Source organism: Oncorhynchus kisutch, linkage group LG19, assembly GCF_002021735.2.
Source record: "Oncorhynchus kisutch isolate 150728-3 linkage group LG19, Okis_V2, whole genome shotgun sequence".
In the NCBI taxonomy this organism is placed as follows: domain Eukaryota; kingdom Metazoa; phylum Chordata; class Actinopteri; order Salmoniformes; family Salmonidae; genus Oncorhynchus; species Oncorhynchus kisutch.
In genome coordinates this window covers 45,014,273-45,038,384 of record NC_034192.2, presented here as the reverse complement: position 1 = coordinate 45,038,384, position 24,112 = coordinate 45,014,273, and the positions used below count along the sequence as shown (strand labels likewise).

General features: G+C 43.6%; 1 protein-coding gene across 9 annotated transcripts in view; it reads right to left on the bottom strand.

The window, feature by feature from the left end:
- elf1 (E74-like ETS transcription factor 1) overlaps nt 1-24,112 on the bottom strand; it is an 82,022-nt gene that overhangs the window by 31,454 nt on the left and 26,456 nt on the right. Inside the window, exons 1-2 of one of the 9 annotated variants that reach the window (XM_020452933.2) lie at nt 13,039-13,160; nt 12,451-12,483 (exon numbers count right to left, since the gene is read on the bottom strand). The exons of 5 other annotated variants lie outside the window; for them this stretch is intronic. The gene's annotated coding sequence lies outside the window, so the exon portion shown is untranslated. Of the gene's footprint in view, nt 1-12,450; nt 12,484-13,038; nt 13,161-24,112 lie in introns of those variants that run through there. 3 more of the 9 variants (XM_020452939.2, XM_020452938.2, XM_031797565.1) reach the window with 3 other exon arrangements.

Below are 24,112 nucleotides of genomic sequence, written 5' to 3'. Positions count from 1 at the left end.
TTTTACGTGTTATTTCTTACATTGGTACCCCAGGTAATCTTAGGTTTCATTACATACAGTCGGGAGGAACTACTGAATATAAGAGCAACGTCAACTCATCATCATTACGACCAGGAATATCACTCTCCCGAAGCGGATCCTGTGTTTTGCATTCCACCCAGGACAATGGATCGGATCCCAGCTGGCAACCCAAAACAACGAGGCCGTAAAAGGGGCAAACGAAGCTGTCTTTTGGTCAGGCTCCGGAGACGGGCACATCGCGCACCACTCCCTAGCATACTACTCGCCAATGTCCAGTCTCTTGACAACAAGGTTGATGAAATCCGAGCAAGGGTAGCATTCCAGAAAGACATCAGAGACTGTAACGTTCTTGGCTTCACGGAAACATGGCTCACTCGAGAGACGCTAACGGAATCGGTGCAGCCAGCTGGTTTCTTCACGCATCGCGCCGACAGAAGCAAGAAGAGGGGCGGGGGGGGTATGCCTTATTTGACTCTTATGCTTTATTTGACTCTATGTAAACTGGAAACCACATATCCTGAGGCTGCATTCATTGTAGCTGGGGATTTTAACAAGGCTGATCTGAAAACAAGACTCCCTAAATTCTATCAGCATATCGATTGTGCTACCAGGGCTGGTAAAACCCTGGATCATTGTTATTCTAAGTTCCGTGATGCATATAAGGCCCTCCCCCGCCCTCCTTTTGGAAAAGCTGACCACGACTCCATTTTGTTGCTTCCAGCCTACAGACAGAGACTAAAAAAAGAAGCTCCCGCGCTCAGGTCTGTTCAACGCTGGTCCGACCAATCTGATGCCACACTTCAAGACTGCTTCGATCACATGGATTGGGATATGTTCCGCATTGCGTCCAACAACATTGACGAATACGCTGATTCGGTGAGCGAGTTCATTAGAAAGTGCATCGGCGATGTTATACCCACAGTAACGATTAAAACATTCCCAAACCAGAAACCGTGGATTGATGGCAGCATTCGCGCAAAACTGAAAGCGTAAAAAAATATATTTTAAACGACTACCGCCCCCGTAGCAGACAGACAGAATATGTACATAAAGATATATGAATGAGTGATGGTACAGAACGGCATAGGCAAGATGCAGTAGATGGTATAGAGTACAGTATATACATATGAGATGAGTACTGTAGGGTATGTAAACATTATATTAAGTGGCATTGTAGCAGACAGACAGCCCCCGTAGCACTCACTTCAGTCCTCATGAAGTGATTTGAGAGACTAGTCAAGGACCATATCACCTCCACCCTAGCTGACACCCTAGACACACTCCAATTTGCTTGCCGCCCCAATAGGTCCACAGACGACGCAATCGCAACCACACTGCACACTGCCCTAACCCATCTGGACAAGAGGAATACCTATGTGAGAATGTTGTTCATCGACTACAGCTCAGCATTTAACACCAGAGTAACCTCCAAACTCGTAATCAAGCTCGAGACCCTGGGTCTCGACCCCGCCCTGTGCAACTGGGTACTGGATTTCCTGATGGGCCTCCCCCAGGTGGTGAGGGTAGGTAGCAACATCTCCACCCCGCTGATCTTCAACACTGGGACCCCACAAGGGTGCGTTCTGAGCCCTCTCCTGTACTCCCTGTTCACCCAAGACTGCGTGGCCATGCACGCCTCCAACTCAATCATCAAGTTTGCAGACGACACTACAGTGGTAGGCTTGATTACCAACAACGATGAGACGGCCTACAGGGAGGAGGTGAGGGCCCTCGAAGTGTGGTGTCAGGAAAATAACCTCACACTCAACGTAAACAAAACAAAGGAGATGATTGTGGACTTCAGGAAACAGCAGAGGGAGCACCCCTCTATCCACATCGACGGGACAGTAGTGGAGAGGGTAGCAAGTTTTAAGTTCCTCGGCATACACATCACAGACAAACTGAATTGGTCCACCCACACAGACAGTGTTGTGAAGAAGGCGCAGCAGCGCCTCTTCAACCTCAGGAGGCTGAAGAAATTCGGCTTGTCAACAAAAGCACTCACAAACTTCTACAGATGCACAATCGAGAGCATCCTGTCGGGCTGTATCACCGCCTGGTACAGCAACTGCTCCGCCCACAACCGTAAGGCTCTCCAGAGGGTAGTGAGGTCTGCACAACGCATCACAGAGGGCAAATTACCTGCCCTGCAGGAAACCTACACCACCCGATGTCACAGGAAGGCCATAAAGATCATCAAGGACAACAACCACCCGAGCCACTGCCTGTTCACCCCGCTATCATCCAGAAGGCGAGGTCAGTACAGGTGCACCAAAGCAGGGACCGAGAGACTGAAAAACAGCTTCTATCTCAAGGCCATCAGACTGTTAAACAGCCACCACTAACATTGAGTGGCTGCTGCCAACATACTGACTCAACTCCAGCCACTTTAATAATGGAAATGGATGGAAATTGATGTAAAAAAATGAATCACTAGCCACTTTAAACAATGCCACTTAATATAATGTTTACATACCCTACAGTACTCATCTCATATGTATATACTGTACTCTATACCATCTACTGCATCTTGCCTATGCCGTTCTGTACCATCACTCATTCATATATCTTTATGTACATATTCTTTATCCCTTTACACTTGTGTGTATAAGGTAGTAGTTGTGGAATTGTTAGGTTAGATTACTCGTTGGTTATTACTGCATTGTCGGAGCTAGAAGCACAAGCATTTCGCTACACTCGCATTAACATCTGCTAACCATGTGTATGTGACAAATACAAATTTGATTTGATTTGATCACACTTCTCTCTTCACTAAACACTGCAAAGTTTAGGAAAACTGACCCATTGCAGTCAATTACAACAGCTCATCATATCCCAGTGACGGAATATAGCCCTCTACTTGAGTAGTTCAGTCTCAGTCAGAGAGACAAACAGAAAAGCTTAGCCTCAAATACATCTATAGAGCATGGTCTCGTTCCCAGAAACTGCTAGCTATTAGCCTGGCAAAAGTGACGCTACATTGATGGTAAAAACAAAACGTTGAACTGCAGTCTGTGCTCAGTGGGTAGTGTAGGCTCAATTTGGTAGGCATACCTTTCTGTCTAGAAAGGAGCTGATCGTGGACTATAGGAAAAGGCGGGCCAAACGGGCCCCCATTAACGTCGATGGGACTGAAATGGAGCGGGTGGAGAATTTCAAGTTCCTTGGTGTTCACATCACCAACAAACTATCATGGTCCAAACACACCAAGACAGTTGTGAAGAGGGCACGACAACACCTTTTCCCCCTCGGGAGACTGAAAAGATTTTGCATGTGTCCCCAGATCCTCAAACAGTTCTACAGCTGCACCATCGAGAGCACCCTGACCGGTTGCATCACCGCCTGGTATGGCAACTGCACAGCATCTGACCGTAAGGCGCTACAGAGGGTAGTGCGTATGGCCCAGTACATCACTGGGGCCAATCTTCCTGACATTCAGGACCTATATATTAGGCGGTGTCAGAGGAAGGCCCCCAAAATGTTTTTGTCAAAGACTCCAGTCACCCAAGTCATAGACTGTTCTCTCTGCTACCTCACGGCAAGCGGTACCGTGGGCGCCAAGTTTAGGACCAAAAGGCTCCTTAAACAGCTTCTACCCACAAGCCATAAGACAATGAATCAAATGGCCACCTGGACAATTTACATTGACACTAGTTTATTTAGTAAATATTTTCTTAACTCTATTTCGTTAACTGCATTGTTGGTTAAGGGCTTGCAAGAAAGCATTTCACGGTAAGGAATACCTACACCTGTTGTATTTAGGCCCATGTGACAAATATAATTTGATTTGAAACCAAAGCAGCTACATTTTCAAACACTACCAATCAAAAGTTTTAAAACACCTACTCATTCAAGGGTTTTTCTTCTTTTTTTTTTTACTATTATCTAAATTGCAGAATAATAGTGAAGAATTCATAACTATAAAATAAACTATAAAATAACACATGGAATAATGTTGAAACCAAAAAAGTGTTAAACAAATCAAAATATATTTGAGATTTTTCAAATAGCCACCCTTTGCCTTGATGACAGCTTTTCTGCAAAGAAACCACTACTAAAAGGTCACCAATAATAAGAAGAGACTTGCACGAACAATGGACACTATTGGCATTCTCTCAACCAGCTTCATGAGGTTGTCCCCTGGAATGCATTTCAATTAACAGGTGTGCCTTCTTAAAAGTTCATTTGCGGAATGTCTTTCCTTCTTAATGCGTTTGACCTTTTTACTATGCATTGTGTTGTGGCAAGGTAGGGTAAAACAGGTAGCCTAGTGGTTAGAGCTTTGGACTGGTAACCGAAAGGTTGCATGATTGAATCCCTGAGCTGACAAGGTAAACATTTGTCATTCTGCCCCTGAACAAGGCAGTTAACCCACTGTTCCTAGGCTGTCATTGAAAATAAGAATTTGCTCTTAACTGACTTGCCTACATTAATAAAGATACATTTTGTTTTTAAAAGACCAAGTCCACACTATGGCAAGAACAGCTCAGATAAGCAAAGAGAAATGACAGTCCATCATTACTTTAAGACATGAAGGTCAGTCAATACGGAAAATTACAAGAACTTTGAACATTTCTTCAAGTGCTGTCACAAAAACCATCAAGCGCTACGATGAAATTGGCTCTCATAAGGATCGCCACAGGAAGACCCAGAGTTACCTCTGCTGCAGAGGATAAGTTCATTAGTTACCAGCCTCAGAAATTTCAGCCCAAATAAATGCTTCACAGAGTTCAAGTAACAGACACATCTCAACATAAACGGTTCAAAGGAGAACAGTTACCATGAACAGTTACCATGAAGGAGCCTTCATGGTAAAATGACTGCAAAGAAACCACTCCTAAAGGACACCAATAAGAAGAAGAGACTTGCTTGGGCCAAGAAACAGGAGCAATGGACATTAGACTGGTGGAAATCTGTCCTTTGGTCTGGAGTTCAAATTGCAGATTTTTGGTTCCAACCGACGTGTCTTTGTGAGACGCGGTGAGGCTGAACGGATGATCTCTGCATGTGAATTTCCCACCGTAAATTATGGAGGAGGTGGTGTTATGGTGTGGGGATGCTTTGATGGTGACACTGTCTGTGATTTATTTAGAATTCAAGGCACACTTAATCAGCATGGCTACCACAGCATTCTGCAGCGATACGTCATCCCATCTGGTTTGGGCTTAGTGGGACTCTCATTTGTTTTTCAACAGGACAATGACTCAACACACCTCCTGGCTGTGTAAGGGCTATTTGATGACCTGGCCTCCACAATGTTTTTATTTCACCTTTATTTAACCAGGTAGGCTAGTTGAGAATAAGTTCTCATTTACAACTGCAACTTGGTCAAGATAAAGCAAAGCAGTGCGACACAAACAACAACACAGAGTTACACATGGAATAAACAAACATACAGTCAATAATACAATAGAGAAAGTCTATATACAGTGTGTGCAATTGAGGTAGGATAAGGGGGGTAAGGCAATAAATAGGCCATTGTGGCGAAATTATTACAGTATGGCAAATTAAACACTGGGGTGATAGATGTGTAGAAGATGAGTGTGCAAGTAGTGATACTGGGGTGCATCTTCAGTGATTTTTGCAGTTCGTACCAGTCATTGGCAGCAGAGAACTGGAAGGAAAGGCGTCCGAAGGAGGAATTGGCTTTGGGGGTGACCAGTGAGATATACCTGCTGGAGCGCGTGCTGCTGCTATGGTGACCAGTGAGCTGAGATAAGGCTGGGCTTTACCAAGCAATGACTTATAGATGACCTGGAGCCAGTGGGTTTGGCAACGAATATGAAGCGAGGGCCAGCCAACGAGAGCACACAGGTCGCAGTGGTGGGTAGTATATGGGGCTTTGGTAACAAAACGGATGGCACTGAGATAGACTGCATCCAATTTGCTGAGTAGAGTGTTGGAGGCTATTTTGTAAATTACATCACTGAAGTCAAGGATCGGTAGGATAGTCAGTTTTACTAGGGTATGTTTGGCAGCATGATTGAAGGATGCCTTATTGTGAAATAGGAAACCGATTCTTGATTTAATTTGGGATTGGAGATGCTTAATGTGAGTCTGGAAGGAGAGTTTACAGTCTAACCAGACACCTAGGTATTTGTAGTTGTCCACATCTTCTAAGTCAGAACCGTCCAGAGTAGTTATGCTGGACGGGTGGGTAGGTTCATTGATAATTTGTGTGAGATTGAGGGCATCTAGTTTAGATTGTAAGACGGCCGGGTGTTAAGCATATCCCAGTTTAGGTCACCTAGCAGTACAGGCTCTAAAGATAGATGGGGGGGCAATCAATTCACATATGGTGTCCAGGGTAACGCTGGGGGCTGAAGGTGGTCTATAAGAAGCGGCAACGGTGAGAGACTTGTTTCTGGAAAGGTGGATTTTTAGAAGTAGAAGCTCGAATTGTTTGGGCACAGACCTGGATATTATGACAGAACTCTGCAGGCTGACTCTGCAGTAGATTGCAACTCCGCCCCCTTTGGCAGTTCCCCGACCTCAACCAAATTGAGATGGTTTGGGATGAGTCGGACCGCAGAGTGAAGGAAAAGCAGCCAACAAGTGTTCAGTATATGTGGAAACTCCTTCAAGACTGTTGGAAAAGCATTCCTGGTGAAGCTGGTTGAGAGAATGCCAAGAGTGTGCAAAGCTGTCATCAAGGCAAAGGGTGGCTATTTTAAGAATCTCAAACATTTAATATTTTGATTTGTTTGTTAAACACATTTTTGGTTACAACATGATTTCATATGCGTAATTTCATAGTTTTGATGTATTCATTATTATTCTACAATGTAGAAGATAGTAAAAATAAAGAAAAACCTTGAATGAGTAGGTGTTCTAAAACTTTTGACTGGTAGTGTAGATCTGACCTGAGAGCAAAGCAAAATACCAATGTACAAGTTGTCAGAAAACCCCAGAAAAACAGAGGACAACACCACATTTTTGTGCTCATCAAGTGTGGTCAGCAGAGAAGTGCTGTTTTGCAGGAATCATCTGGGTTCCTGTTGGGGAAATGACTCAGTGGTATTAGGCTGGTGTCAAGTCAATCCTGGAGCTCTGTGATAGCCAGTGCCGGGCCTGAGAGGATTCTGGCCTCATGCACATCAACAGGGACATAAAACACATGGTGTCAGCAGACCAGAGGCTAAGAAATGTACTTCATTTAACAACAACAGCAAAACCCTACTGAGGGAGACAATGAACTAACCACTCTTCTGACATAAGTCACAGACAATTAAACATCAAGTCTTTTAGACATGCAAGTTGCTAAAAACTTTTGAGAAATCTCACACCATGTCCCATGGTAGCGGAACAAAGCATTGACAGCCTTCCAAGGCAAACTAGCCCAGTTGTTTGGGAATTATACATAGCAGAAAAGGTCACAGTCCTCCGCAATTAGGAGGCTGCTGTCTCGGCACCAGAGAACAGTGTACACAGTCTTTTCACCACCACAGCAACCTACAGCAGTGTGTGTAAAAACTGCCAGTAGTATTCGCTGCTTTGCTCGGCACATGTTCATGCATGGGCCATGGTAGTGTACAACGCTCACAGTCCTGACATGTTTCAACTTTATTGGGGAAAAGGAGGTTAGAGGTTGCCATGCCGGGTGAGATATATAGCCAGAAATGAAGGCAGAGGACATAGGCATCCTCTAACGACGCCCAGCTTTACCCCTACCCGTATGTACATATCTACCTCAATTACCTCATACCCCAGCACATCGACTCATACTGGCATCCTGTGTATATAGCCAAGTTATCGTTACTCATTGTGTATTTATTCCTTGTGTTACTATTTTTCTATTATTTCTCAATGTTTCTCACTGCATTGTTGGAAAGGGCCCATAAGTAAGCACTGCACTGTTAGTTTAGGAAGCATGTGACAAATACAATTTGATTAGACTTGATTTGAGCTGGCGAGTGCGGCCGGGTAAAGCGAAACAACAAAACATGCCGCTATGTCTCAAATCAAATGTTATTGGTCATATACACATGGAAAGCAGATGTTATTGCGAGGGTAATGCTTGTGCTACTAGTTCCGACAGTGCAACAACAGTGCAACAATATCTAACATGTAATCTGGACTGATATGTCTGAGTTCTACAGTGCTGCATTGAGAGTTACATTAACACACAGTTCTACAGTGCTGCATTCAGAGTTACATTAACACACAGTTCTACAGTGCTGTTACTGTTCGGTTATGTCTGACGTTTGGTATATGGGATAGATTACGCTGTTCTGTATGAGTCAGTTGAGTTTGATAATAAACAACATCGAGTTGATAATGGAGCCGTCGTTCTAAACAAAACACCTGCATCCAAACCAACAATGATGTCTGTCTGATGTAGTAATGCACAGGGAGGTGGGCTGGTGTGCTACGGCCAAATGAAGATGGAGAGAAAAAGGTCACCTCCAGTACAGGGTTTTCAGTGGGAGAGATGGAATTTAATCTGATCTCTCGTAAACCTTGTACTATTCCACTGCAGCCCCAGGCTCTGAGTGAGAGAAGGTCTAATATGGACAAGGTCGCAGGCAGCAGCACCCTCATCCAGACAACTGCTGCTAGTGCTAACTTTCTAAGGCCAACCCCGAAGAGCTACAGCATTCTGTGGTGTGTGGCAATACAGACTGGTGCTGCTAGTGCTAACTCGCTAGGGTTAAATCTGAAGAGCTACAGCATTCTGTGGTGTGTGGCAATACAGACTGGTGCTGCTAGTGCTAACTCGCTAGGGTTAAATCTGAAGAGCTATAGCATTCTGTGGTGTGTGGCAATACAGACTGGTGCTGCTAGTGCTAACTCGCTAAGGTTACATCTGAAGAGCTATAGCATTCTGTGGTGTGTGGCAATACAGACTGGTGCTGCTAGTGCTAACTCGCTAGGGTTAAATCTGAAGAGCTATAGCATTCTGTGGTGTGTGGCAATACAGACTGGTGCTGCTAGTGCTAACTCGCTAAGGTTACATCTGAAGAGCTATAGCATTCTGTGGTGTGTGGCAATACAGACTGGTGCTGCTAGTGCTAACTCGCTAGGGTTAAATCTGAAGAGCTATAGCATTCTGTGGTGTGTGGCAATACAGACTGGTGCTGCTAGTGCTAACTCGCTAAGGTTACATCTGAAGAGCTATAGCATTCTGTGGTGTGTGGCAATACAGACTGGTGCTGCTAGTGCTAACTCGCTAAGGTTACATCTGAAGAGCTACAGCATTCTGTGGTGTGTGGCAATACAGACTGGTGCTGCTAGTGCTAACTCGCTAAGGTTACATCTGAAGAGCTATAGCATTCTGTGGTGTGTGGCAATACAGACTGGTGCTGCTAGTGCTAACTCGCTAAGGTTACATCTGAAGAGCTATAGCTAGCCCTCTGGTGTGACAACACAGCTCATAGTGCTACCTCACAGCTCATAGAGCCACATGAGTACCATGATCATTTGCATGGTAATTTACTATGTTTTATTAGCAGACAGATCGCTGTGTGTGTAGAGTCTAGAGCATGATAATCAAATTTATTGATCATAGATTATCAAAATTCACATGACTTCTGCATTGAGTCTTCATACGGATGTGGGAGAGTTAAATCATTCAAATCCAGGAATGTTTTTTGTTGTATTACTAATTGTAGCTTACTTGTAGCCTACACAAGTATCCTGATGCTTTGGAAATATAATGACACCCACTCCTCCCTATCATGGCAGAGCATACCATGCATGAGGACAGAGAGAAGAGGGAGTAGAAAACTGAAAATAGAGGCGCAAAATATAATTGAGAGAAGAGAAACAAACAGCAGCGACAAACTGACCTGTGAAGCTTGCGCTGACAGGAAATGCATCGCTGGGTTTCAGCGACTTCCTGTCTGTTAAACCACATTCAGTAGAAAACCTCTCTCAGTGCAAGAGTCTAATGTTATTTTGCACAACTACCCCTACTCGCTTCTAACTAACTCATTGGGTCTTTGTCGTGTTTCTACCCTTCCTCTGTGGTCTTAGAAAGTCCAAAACTCAGGAACTGTGGGGTCTGAAATTATTGACAACCTTGGTAAAGATGAGCAATAATGACTGTATAAAATAAATAATATTTTATGCTATATTGTATACAACATTTTGGGGGGGAAATTATATTATTTTCTAACACAATTCCTCAGAGAAAGAGATATAGTTTAACAAGTAATAAAAAAAAAACTTAAAGATTCCTATAAATAAAGTAGTCAAAAGTTTTGTATTTGTTCCCATATTCCAAGCACAAAATGATTACATCAAACGCTACAAACTTTTGGATGCATTTTCAGTTAGTTTTGGTTGTGTTTAAGATAATTTTGTGCCCAATAGAAATGGTACGTAATGTATTGTGTCATTTTGCAGTAAGTTTTATTGTAAATAAGAATAGAATAAGTTTCTAAACACTTCTACATTAAGGTGGATGTTACCATGACTATGGATAATCCTGAATAAATCGTGAATAATGATTGAGTGAGGGTCAAAGATCATACCCCCAAGACATTCTAACCTCTCACCATTACAATAACGGGATGTTAGCATGTCTTTGGGGTATGATCTTTGACCCTCTAACTTTCCCACTCATCTTTATTCATGATTCATTCATGATTATTTCGTTCATACAGTCCTTATTGCTCATCTTTATCAATAATTTCAGACCCCACTCTATGTACACTACCGTTCAAAAGTTTGGGGTCACTTGATCAGAAATACAGTGTAGACATTGTTAATGTTGTAAATGATGATTGTAGCTGGAAACGGCTGATTTTTAATGGAATATCTACAGAGACGTACAGAGGCCCATTATCAGCAACCATCACTCCTGTGTTCCAATGGCATGTTGTGTTAGCTAATCCAAGTTGATCATTTTAGAAGGCTAATTGAGAAAACCATTAGAAAACCCTTTTGCAATTATGTTAGCACAGCTGAAAACTGCTGTACTGATTAAAGAAGCAATAAAACGGGCCTTCTTTAGACTAGTTGAGTATCTGTAGCATCAGAATTTGTGGGTTCGATTACAGGTTCAAAATGGCCAGAAACAAAGACCTTCCTTTTGAAACTCGTCAGTCTATTCTTGTTCCGAGAAATGAAGACTATTCCATGTGAGAAATTGCCAAGAAACTGAAGATCTTGTACAACGCTGTGTCCTACTCCTTTCACAGAACATTGCAAACTGTCTCTAACCAGAATAGAAATAGGATTGGGAGACCCCGGTGCACAACTGAGCAAGAAGACAAGTACTTTACAGTGTCTAGTTTGAGAAACAGACACCTCACAAGTCCTCAACTGACAGCTTCATTAAATAGTACCCGCAAAACACCAGTCTCAACGTCAACAGTGAAGATGCGACCCCCCGGGATGCTGGCCTTCTAGGCAGAGTTGCAAAGAAAAAGCCATATCTCAGACTGGTCAATAAAAAGAAAAGATTAAGATGGGCAAAAGAACACAGACACTGGACAGAGATATGGCTTTTTCTTTGCAACTCTGCCTAGAATGCTAGCATCCCGGAGTCGCCTCTTCACTGTTGATGTTGAGACAGATGCAGATACCGATTATTGGAGGACCAAAAAGCAGATACCAATTATTTATTTGTAATAATGACAATTACAACAATACTGAATGAACACTTATTTTAACTTAATATAATACATCAATAAAATCCATTTAGCCTCAAGTAAATAATGAAACATGTTCAATTTGGTTTACATAATGGAAAAACAGTGTTGGAGAAGAAAGTAAAAGTGCAATATGCGCTATGTAAGAAAGCTAACGTTTCAGTTCCTTGCTCAGAACATGTGAATATATGAAAGCTTGTGGTTCCTTTTAACATGAATCTTCAATATTCCCAGGTAAGAAGTTTTAGGTTGTAGTTATTATAGGACTATTTCCCTCTATACCATTTGCATTTCATTAACCTTTGACTATTGGATGTTCTTATAGGCACTTTGGTATTGCCAGTGTAACAGTATAGCTTCCGTCCCTCTCCTCGCTCCTCCCTGGGCTCGAACCAGCAACACAATGACAACAGCCACCATTGAAGCAGCGTTACCAATGCAGAGCAAGGGGAACAACTACTAGAAGGCTCAGAGCGAGTGACGTTTGAAACTCTATTAGCGCGCGCTAACTAGCTAGCCATTTCACTTCGGTTACACCAGCCTCATCTCGGGAGTTGATAGGCTTGAAGTCATAAACAGCGCAATGCTTGACACACAAGGAAGAGCTGCTGGCAAAACGCATGAAAGTGCTGTTTTGAATGAATGTTTACGCGCCTGCTTCTGCCTACCACCGCTCAGTCAGATTCTTAGATACTTGTATGTTCAGTCAGATTATATGCAACGCAGGACACGCTAGATAATATCTAGTAATATCATCAACCATGTGTAGTTAACTAGTGATTATGATTGATTGTTTTTTATAAGATAAGTTTGATGCTAGCTAGCAACTTACCTTGGCTTACTGCATTCGCGTAACAGGCAGTCTCTGCAATGAGAGAGAGGCAGGTCTTTATTGCATTGGACTAGTTAACTGTAAGGTTGCAAGATTGGATCCCCCGAGCTGACAAGGTGAAAATCTGTCGTTCTGCCCCTGAACGAGGCAGTTAACCCACCGTTCCTAGGCCGTCATTGAAAATAAGAATGTGTTCTTAACTGACTTGCCTAGTTAAATAAAGGTATAAAAAATTCAATGAAAATACATAAAAATCGGCACATCGGCGCCCAAAAATACAGATTTCCGATTGTTATGAAAACTTGAAATCGGCCATTCCGATTAATCGGTCGACCTCTAGTGATTGGACAGCGTGACAGTGAGCCTCTTCTTGTTAACCTAGATATGCTATACCTTCCCTTCCAAAACTCACACTTACATCTAACATATAGACACAGACAGAAACCTGACTAGGTAACCCCTTTCCGTTCCTTCCTTCCTTCCCCATGTGTTCGTGAGGTTTTACGCCAATTCTAAGAAGAACCAAGCTCCTGTCACACTATGTTCTGCCAGTAAAGCATTGGTCAAACATAATATTTTCTATCTTACCTGAGGTAAATAGCCCACCGTCCAAAGCATGGATTCTGAATGATAGTCATGGTGTGGTCTTGAGAACATTTTTCAGAACTACCCCACCACCAGCAATCTGTTTCTATTATGTGGCAACAGGCCACATGCCACAGATAGGAAGAGCCATTTGACTTGTGAAAACAGGACAGGAAATTGCAGAAAGGGGCAAAAAAATACATCTGCCCCCTTATATCTCGAGTAAAGTTAGCAGCTACATGAGTGCTACAAGATTCTACTCAATAAAATGTACATTTGGGCCATTTTCCCTGTTCACAGAATAGGAAGAATGATTAGAATCCAGAAACTGGAAAGGTGCCTATTGGTCATCTGTGATCAAACACAAAGAATGATATTGAAGAGCAACGATGCAAATCTCACATGGGAGATGGTTGTTTGTTCATCATCATTGACCCCATCTCCAATCTGGTTCATGCACACTGAGGTGAAATTATTAGCTATTAACAGGATCCAGTTGTGAACTAACATGATTGCAAAATGTGGGTGTAGACGGATGACTCTGTTGTTGAAGAATCTTTACACTTGTCCTTGGTCCAAGAATTAGTTCCCTGCTTCTCGAGACACGTCAAAAGAAAGTTTGAGGTTTATTTATGAAGTTGATTGAATATCTAATGGTTTTGACATATGTCATATGAGCCTGGGTGGTTTTTAGCCAGTTAAGTCTCTCTCTGGGCTTTTAGTACCTTATGTGTTTGGGTGACACAATGGGTTGAAATGGAAAAGACAGAGACAATGAAAGTATCCATCTCTCTGCCTCAGCTCAGCTGCCTCTTACTGTGCATTGACAATTCTCCTCTCTCAGAAATATTTGAATTGCTTTGTTTTGAAGACTCTCCCGTTGTTTTGGCTGCTGTGAGGTAACAATTTGGTACATGACCAGACTGGAATAGCAAAAACCACTTTCAGCTCCATCCAGCATCCCAAAGTTGCACAGAAACCTCCCTCTATCTCCTAAGCAACAGCTGCCTAAACGCTAACACAGTACCCCTTTAAGTCAAAATGAAGTGGAAACTACTGCTAAGACATGGCCCTGTGAAGCTAATTCCAAGTCCAATGGCCCTCAGATGGACTTTTTTTAACTCTGCTCCATGGTAGCAGATGTGTGATTGTGAAATACCACCGCCCCCGCCAACTCTCTGTCTCACACACACACACACACACACACACACACACACACACACACACACACACACACACACACACACACACACACACACACACACACACACACACAAACAAACGCCCACCCCTGATCTGTTTACATTCATACCAATACCGACATGTCACAGCACAGGTCGGCAGGAGGATACAAAAAAAACGGAAAAATATACCAGCAGCACCATGCTTCACAGTATACACACCCACCATGCTTCACAGTACACACACCCACCATGATTCACAGTACACACACCCACCATGCTTCACAGTACACACACACACCATGCTTCACAGTTCACACACCCACCATGCTTCACAGTACACACACACACCATGCTTCACAGTTCACACACCCACTGATTTCTAATTTGTTTTGCTTCACAGTTCACATACCCACCATGCTCCACAGTTCACACACACACACCATGCTTCACAGTTCACACACCCACCATGCTTCACAGTGCGCACACCCACCATGCTTCACATTGTGCACACCCACCATGCTTCACAGTGCGCACACCCACCATGCTTCACAGAGCGCACACCCACCATGCTTCACAGTTCACACACCCACCATGCTTCACAGTGCGCACACCCACCATGCTTCACAGTGCGCACACCCACCATGCTTCACAGTGCGCACACCCACCATGCTTCACAGTTCACACACCCACCATGCTTCACAGTGCGCACACCCACCATGCTTCACAGTGCGCACACCCACCATGCTTCACAGTTCACACACTAAATCATGCAGCAACAACCTTGAATGAAAACAAAGTTGACCGTGAGATTCCTGCTTTTTCACCTCACCAGATGATCAGACCAAGGCACCTTGAAACTTTGCTTTGCATATTCCAACAGATAATACTTCAGACATGCCAGTTTGCAAGGCTTACCCTAAGAACCATGGTTCCATAGGCAGCTGTTGTAAAAATGAGGAGGAAAATGCAGTCAAGATACTTTTGTTTCTCCAGTAGTTGCTTGAGGCAGAAATTATAGCATACCAAGTCTGTACTGAGATAGTGTCCTCAAATCGTTTAGCACTATCAGAACACTGAGGCTTTGGCTCCTTCTGGGGGTGGGGGCCTGGCTGCTCAGAGCGGTACATACCAAAACAGGTTTGGACACAAGCAGGCTGGTGTGTCCACCCATCGGCAGGCATGCTGCAAGTCAGCAACACACACAGTCAGCATGTCTAAAGAAAGAGGAGCTTAACTCTGCTTCTTTGGCCTCAATCTTCTCGCCGGTTTTGGGGTCAAATGCTATAAAAAAGCTACTTGTCTTTGGGTGTCTTTCCGTGCTTTTTTTGCATGCATCCAGAGGCATTGAAACTGAGAACAGGGGGAAACTGAAGTGAGCACATGTCCTATGTCCCCTTAATTTGATACATCTTTAGGAGAAAATACACAAGATTTCTTGTATTTATTTGAAACATAATCAATTCAAAAGACATTGCATTTGATCTTCAGTGCCCCTTCAAACAAATCACTTGCATGCATCTATAGTACTGCATTGAGAAAGCTCATGAGGTACTAACATTTTGTGCATAATTCCTGTGGGTGAGTCACTTCAGTTAGAAATCACACAAATAAGTGGTGAAATTACTATTTGCAGCTTTAGCAGAGATTTAAAGATTAAGACTAAGAGTGAGCTGTCGGTAAACAGTTAAACAACCAGCAAATCGGCTCTTACATTCTGATACCCTCTAAAACCTTGACAGCCAGGACACTCTCACCCTAGACGTGCTAATTAGGCCCTCCAATATCCATTTCGACCAAGCCAGCAAGGATGCAGGCTCCAGAGCGAAGTGTTTTCCCAACACACACCCCAACATGTTTGGAGTTTGCACAATTTCCTACAAAATAATTGAGATACGTGCCTAATTATATGACACGTGTGTTTGTGTCTGATTTAGAGACTTGGGTAGTTTGGGATTCACCGATTCTGCTCAAAATCATAGAATAGACATCAAATTGCTGTGGTTTTTCATGTTCTATTAATTCAATTCCACATTTGACCATTTTGTAATTTGGTTTTCACTGCAGTGTATTGTATTGTGTGAGGTTGGGTGTAGGTGGGAGAGAGGGAGCCGAGCCAGTACAGGTCAATATTTGTGAAGCAGCGCCGGTCAGACTTTATAAAGCAGGTCGTTTGTTTATGATAGCAGAGGGGAAGGTGCAGCATTGATGCAGGAGATGAGGAGGACAATAAACCACATGTCCATAGAGACAGACAAGCATTGTTGTATAAGAGGGGTTGAATGGTGACCTGTTGTTATTCAACCATAGAAGGTGAAAGTAATGTAGTAGGCCTACTTTAAAGTTGAGTGATCATGTATATGATACTAGGTGGAAAACATATTACACTATCCGCACACAACATACATGTAGGGTCTAACAAACAAGGTAGCCTTCACTACTTTGAATAAAGGGAACAGACAACCATCTCTGGGTGCCTGTGACTTCTCCTGATGAGAATCACAATGCAAAAATGCATAGGTAAACAAGGAGTGGCTGTTGCTTAGGAACGAGCAGAGGGAGAAGGTTTGTAGAGCAGGCTCTGTGATAAGAGAGAGAGGGGGGGAGGGGGGGGTTGTGTGTCACTGGCAGGGGTTGTGTGTTTGAGAAGACACAGACTGCATCCCAAGCCTGACAAACACACACACACACACACACAATGACAGTGCAGTGAATGAGTCTTTCAGTCACACAACCCTCAAAGACCTACTCTACGTGAGGAACTAAGCAGAGTGGGTAGGGAATACATTTTGAACTGAAGTGTACACACTACTTCCAAGCATCAATTAACTGGCATGAATTTTTAAACCGAATCTTACTGAGAGTGGAGAATAATGATGTAAATGATGTCATCCTTCACAGTGACGGGAGCTCAGACACTCAATTTAACAATTTGAAGCCGTCAATGGAACATACGATGCCTTCGGAAAGTATTCAGACCCCAGAACTTTTTCCACATTTTGTTAGGTTACAGCCTTATTCTAAAATTGGTTAAATGTCCCCCCCCCTCCCCCCGCCCCAATACCACATAATGACAAAGCAAAAACAGGATTTTAGAAATGTTTGCTAATTTTAAAAAATCCAATTAAGGAAATATCACATTCAGACCCTTCACTTTGTCGAAGCAGCTTTGGCAGCGATTACAGCCTCGGGTCTTCTTGGGTATGATGCTACAAGTTTGGCACAGGGTATGACGCTACAAGCTACAAGCATGGCACAGTGTTGCTGCACAGCTATTTTCATGTCTCTCCAGAGGTGTTCGATCGGGTTCAAGTCCAGGCTCTGGCTGGTCAACTTAAGGACATTCAGAGACATGTCCCGAAGCCACTCATGCGTTGTCTTGGCTGTGATTAGGGTTGTTGTCCTGCTTGAAGGTGAACTTTCGACCCAGTCTGAGGTCCTGAGTGCTCTGGAGCAGATTTTCATCAAGGATCTCTCTGTACTTTGCTCCATTCATCTTTGCCTCGATCCTGACAAGTCTCCCAGTCCCTGCCGCTGAAGAACATCCTCACAGCATGATGCTGCCTCCACCATGCTTCACCATAGGGATGGTGCCAGGTTTCCTCCAGAAGTGATGCTTGGCATTCAGGCCAAGGAGTTCAATCTTGGTTTCATCAGACCAGAGAATCTTGTTTCTCATGGTCTCAGAGTCCTTTAGGTGTCTTTTGGAAAACACCAAGCGGGCTGTCATGTGCCTGATTGGTGGAGTGTTGCAGAGATGGCTGTCCTTCCGGAAGGTTCTCCCATCTCCACAGAGGAACTCTAAAGCTCTGTCAGGATGACCATCGGGTTCTTGGTTACATCCCTGACCCTTCTCCCCCGATTTCTCAGTTTGGCTGGGCGGCCAGCTCTAGGAAAAGTCTTGGTGGTTCCACACTTCTTCCATTTAAGAATGATGAAGGCCACTGTGTTCTTAGGGACCTTCAATGCTGCAGAAATCATTTAGTACCCTTCTCCAGATCTGTGCCTCGACACTATCCTGTCTCTGAGCTCTATGGAGAATTCCTTTGACCTCATCATTTGGTTTTTGCTCTGGCATGCACTGTCAACTGTGGGACCTTATATAGACAGGTGTGCCTTTCCAAATCATGTCCAATCAATTGAATTTACCACAGGTGGACTCCAATCAAGTTGTAGAAAAATCTCAAGGATGATCAATGGAAACAGGATGCACCTGAGCTCAATTTCGAGTCTCATAGGGTCTGAATACTTATGTAAATAAGGTATTTATTTGCTAAAAATATATTTTAAAATGTTTTCACTTTGTCATTATGGGGTATTGTGGGTAGATGAGTTTGTTTTATTTAATCCATTTTAGAAAAAGCGTGCAACGTAACAAAATGTGTAAAAAGTCAATACAGTCTGAATACTTTCCGAAGGCTATGTAACTAAGGAGCAGCACCTGAGAGAGCAGGTAGTGATCAAGGTCAAACAGAACAAAGCCACTCTAAGTTTCGACCCATGTGGAAGTTGATTGCCAATTTGCCAAGGGAAAAAAATGATCACATTGGTTTTGAAGTGACGCTCAAAAACTTGACGGCTTTCACTTTCACTGAGCGTCTAAAGCTGAGTTTACACAGGCAGCCCAATTCTGAGCTCTTTTTCCACTAATTGGTCTTTTGACCAATCAAATCATCTCCTTTGCCAATAATTGGGCAATAAGATCCTTTGCCAATATGATCAGAAATGGCCGGCTTGTGCAAACGCAGCCTAAGTGAATCTAACCCAATTTGTCATCCAAACAGTCCAGAATGCTTAAATAAACTCAATAAAACATGCATACTATTGAAAACACACATGGCAATCTCAATGCACGTTATTTAAGGAATAACAATAAGTGTGCATGTACTAACCTGTCCAAGATACAGTTAAATCACGTATTGGTAAGGTGACAAGACATTATGGGTACTGTAGTACATCATGCTCCAAACCACAGACAACATTCACTCCCTGTCATCCTCCCTCTCCTCTCAGATCCGTCTGTATCGATTCAGACTGATCTCTGCTGCATTACTGTATTAGTGTTGCTGCTTTGGGAGAGCTTAATGCCTGGAAACTCACACTCATCCCCTGGAAGCCATTCCCAGCCAGCCTCTGATGCAATTTTCTGACTGCATTAACATTGAGCTTTGATATGGCCAGGGCAGCGTGGATCATTTTAGGAGCAGTTCTAGCTTCTCTTCTCAGACAGAAATATGAGCAGGCTTCTTAGGTCATCATATTATTTTTAGCCATGTTTTCTATGTCAATGTTGGGTACAGTGGGAGTTCCTAAAAGAATTAACAGCATTGTGAGTACATACTTATCAACATATTTTCCACTGTTACATTCTATAGAACTATCAAGGTAAAAAAATATCTGTGCCATCCTTGGCTGCAACCTTTAGGACCCACTTTTTGTTAGTTATCAACCTGGCCATTACAGACCAATCTGCATGCAGGAAATAGCTTCATTTCATGGTGGTACGATGTTTTCTCACAACATCAGTCCAACAGCCACCCTGTGTCTGTTACTTCACACTGTTCTCATGCTCTTCACAACTGTCAAATTATTTTGAACTAGGCTTTGAATTTGATAGAAGTTCTGAGGGTGTCTCTTTTGTGTGAAATAAAAGTGCTGAAAACATGTTCACTTTTTAAAAAGAAGATGGAGAACAAGCTATAGGACGACAAATACCAGAGTTTTTCCACAGGTACAGTCGACTAGTGCTAGCTAACACTACCTAGCAAAATAAATAAATACAAATATTGTGATACGTAACTGTATCGATCCCCCCCTTAACACTTTATTTGGATAGTCTGAAGAGCATCAACAGATGGACAATCAGTAACATATCAACAAACTATCTATTAATCCTAACCCTAGCTCTAACTCTTATTCTAAACCTTACCCTAACTGTAACCTTAGCAAGCAGTTGCTTATCGACAGATAGTCAACACTGTATCGAAATACAGTGTTGGGGGGGGGGGGGGGGTCGGCATGGGCAGTTATGGAAGGCATGGGCAGTTATGGAAGGCATGGGCAGTTATGGAAGACACGGGCAGTTATGGAAGACATGGGCAGTTATGGAAGACATGGGCAGTTATGGAAGGCATGGGCAGTTATGGAAGGCATGGGCAGTTATGGAAGGCATGGGCAGTTATGGAAGGCATGGGCAGTTATGGAAGGCATGGGCGGTTATGGAAGACATGGGCGGTTATGGAAGGCATGGGCAGTTATGGAAGGCATGGGCAGTTATGGAAGGCATGGGCGGTTATGGAAGACATGGGCGGTTATGGAAGGCATGGGCAGTTATGGAAGGCATGGGCAGTTATGGAAGGCATGGGCAGTTATGGAAGACATGGGCAGTTATGGAAGGCATGGGCAGTTATGGAAGGCATGGGCAGTTATGGAAGGCATGGGCAGTTATGGAAGGCATGGGCAGTTATGGAAGGCATGGGCAGTTATGGAAGGCATGGGCAGTTATGGAAGGCACGGGCAGTTATGGAAGGCATGGGCAGTTATGGAAGACATGGGCAGTTATGGAAGGCATGGGCAGTTATGGAAGGCTTGGGCAGTTATGGAAGGCATGGGCAGTTATGGAAGGCATGGGCAGTTATGGAAGACATGGGCAGTTTTGAGGATGACGAACAAGGCTTTGAGCTAGTCTTTGTAACTGTGGGCCCTTGCATGTGTCTGACTGAGGACTCAGAGCATAGCAGACACAAGAGAAGTCTGTGTTCCTGGAGTCATGGAAGGCTTAAAAAGGCAGGGCCCAGTTTTCCACACCACTGAATGCAGAGGCCCACCCCACTCCCGACCAGCCATAGACACCAATGCAGCTGTGGCGTCTGGGAGCCAAATCTCCGAAAACCACATGAAAATATGAACATTTTCTCCTGGTGCCTAAGTTAGAATGGCTGATATTAAATGATAGCGATACTACATAGGGAGAAGAAGAAGACGTTGGATTGATGGTCAGACATTTGAAGGTGGTAGTATTGGGCTTGATGTGTCCTGCAGTTGAAGCAGTATAATGTATTTTTGAGGTATGTTACCTCATGAATGGTGGGACCGGACTAACGCAGCTGGAAACAAGATGCTGTATATGCATGTGCAGAGGCCACAGAACTATACTGTCCTCTTTGGAGATGTCAGTTGGTGGAAATGTCAATATTCCACCTACCATCTCTTCACTAAACAAGAAAAGCCATGTCGTCTGTATGAGTACGCCATCAATTACTGAACCTATACATTTCAGAAAAACAATCCATCTCTTGCCGCCCACGTACCTGTGATGTTTCCATGATAGATATCATAGCAAGACAGATAGCAAGAGGCGCTACTGAATCATTGAGGTTTTAATGGGAAGTGGGTTACGGTTGATCTGTAAAGACAAGCAACATACTCCTGCAGTATCCTGCTGACTCACTTCACCAGATGTCCTTTCTAAGAAAGAATCCTAATATTGACTGACTATTTTTCAAGACGATGGATCCCGTTGAAATTCCATGGTATATCAGTAACTAGCCTTGCTGTGACTCCTATTACCCAAGGCACCCTGTTGCTGTATATGTACATAGCTACTCAATTACTTCGTCCCCTGCACATCGACTCGGTACTGGTACTCCCTGTATATAGCCATGTTATTACCTCATACCTCTGCACATCGACTCGGTACTGGTACTCCCTGTATATAGCCATGTTATTACCTCATACCTCTGCACATCGACTCGGTACTGGTACTCCCTGTATATAGCCATGTTATTACCTCATACCTCTGCACATCGACTCGGTACTGGTACTCCTTGTATATAGCCATGTTATTACCTCATACCTCTGCACATCGACTCGGTACTGGTACTCCCTGTATATAGCCATGTTATTACCTCATACCTCTGCACATCGACTCGGTACTGGTACTCCCTGTATATAGCCATGTTCTTTTTTTACTCGTTATTGTTATTCGTTATTCACTGTGTAATTATTCCTTGTGTCACTATTTCCAAATGATTTGTTTAATCTTTACCTCTGCATTTCACTGTTAGTCTACACCTGTTGTTTACGAAGCATGTGACAAATACCATTTTATATGATATTTGATTGACACTACCAACCCTACTCACAGAGTTGGAAAGATTCCGCCCCCTCAGCTCACAGTCCTGATGTTGAATAACCGGGAACGTTATCAATAGGAAGGTGTGATCTGATCTTCACCAGAAACGACTCTCTCTTCCCCCTGGAAAATGACTTATTTTATTACCACAACAAGCTGCCTTGGGGGCATGGTGGTGAGAGTCGGGCACAGCTGCCCACTCCACAAGGCTAGTGTGGGAAGGAAGGAAGGAAGGAAGGAGGGAGGGATAGGGGGGAGGTAATAGAGCTGGCTAATGATCCAGTGAGGCTGAGGACAAAGAGACTTAGGGAGGTAGACGGGAGCGTGTCCCCCAAACATGATTAAGATGTGTGGTCACATGGTCTTGGTCTCCCTGGTTCACAATCCAAACCAGCCTGAGAGACTGACTAGCTTGATTCTTTGTAAGTCACTTGAAATAAGGATGATAATCATGCAGATATTAAAAAGATTCGCCGGTACATTTGTATACTTTTTAGCCAGTATTTCTGAAAGTAGCGCTCACGAGCCAAAAGTAGCGCTCACGAGCCAAAAGTAGCGCTCAAGAGCCAAAAGTAGCGTTCACGAGCCAAAAGTAGCACTCATGAGCCAAAAGTAGCACTCACGAGCCAAAAGTAGCACTCATGAGCCAAAAGTAGCACTCACGAGCCAAAAGTAGCGCTCACGAGCCAAAAGTAGCACTCACGAGCCAAAAGTAGCACTCACGAGCCAAAAGTGCTCCCCGAAAATAGCTTACTACGTTGCATATGTACAGATAGGTGCACCACGTCATTGCTTTCTCTCTTTTTTCTGTGTCCACTGAGCCGTTACCCGCTCTGCAACCTCATTGGATAACGCTGGGCAGGCCTCTTGCTAACGGTCACTCAAATGCGAGGGGCTGAAGCTCATTGGCTAGAACTCAAATTGTATATTTGAGTTTCTTCAAAGTAGCTACCCTTTGCATTGATGACAACTTTGCACAGTTCCATTTTGAGCTTTAGAGATAGCTCACATAGAGCAGTGACCTAACAAGATCACATCAGCATCGTCATCTCCTTTCTCAGGTTTTCTGATTCTGGTGTGAGAAGAAATCTTGCTCTATGTTTCTGCTTCCAGTATTGAGACACCCAGCTTGTATTTCTGGTTCCCCCTGAACCTCAGAACAATGGTTTGCAAGTCTCAACTTGTTTGTGTGAGTCTCAGACAGTTGCAACATTGGGAGAGCTGTGCTTTACTCAATGGAAATGGAGAGACAAGTATGGAAACGCAATGCAAATCCACCTCTGGATCAACACAAAGGACCCTCAGCCAGGCAACACAGCGCACTAGATCTTTTAAATGTGACCAATGTCCACCATTTTGTTATTTTTTTTAATGTTACCTTTATTTAACTAGGCAAGTCAGTTAAGAACAAATTCTTATTTACAATGACGGCCTACCCCGGCCAAACCCGGACGATGCTGGGACTCCCAATCATGTCCAGATGAGATATAGCCTGGATTTGAACCAGGGACTGTAGTGACACCTCTTGAACTGAGATGCAGTGCCTTAGACCGCTGCACCACTCGGGATCTCTGCACTTTTAGAATGAACAGTCAAACACATAGTTACTGTTTACCATTTTCTCCATCAACATGAAGGCTATTGATATTGAATGGGTCCATGTATGTCTCCATCGGTCTCTGGCTAGCTTGAGCCTGCAGCCTCCCCCACAATAAACGAGGGGCAGAGTTTCAAACCAGAGGTGTAGAATTCAGATCACCTC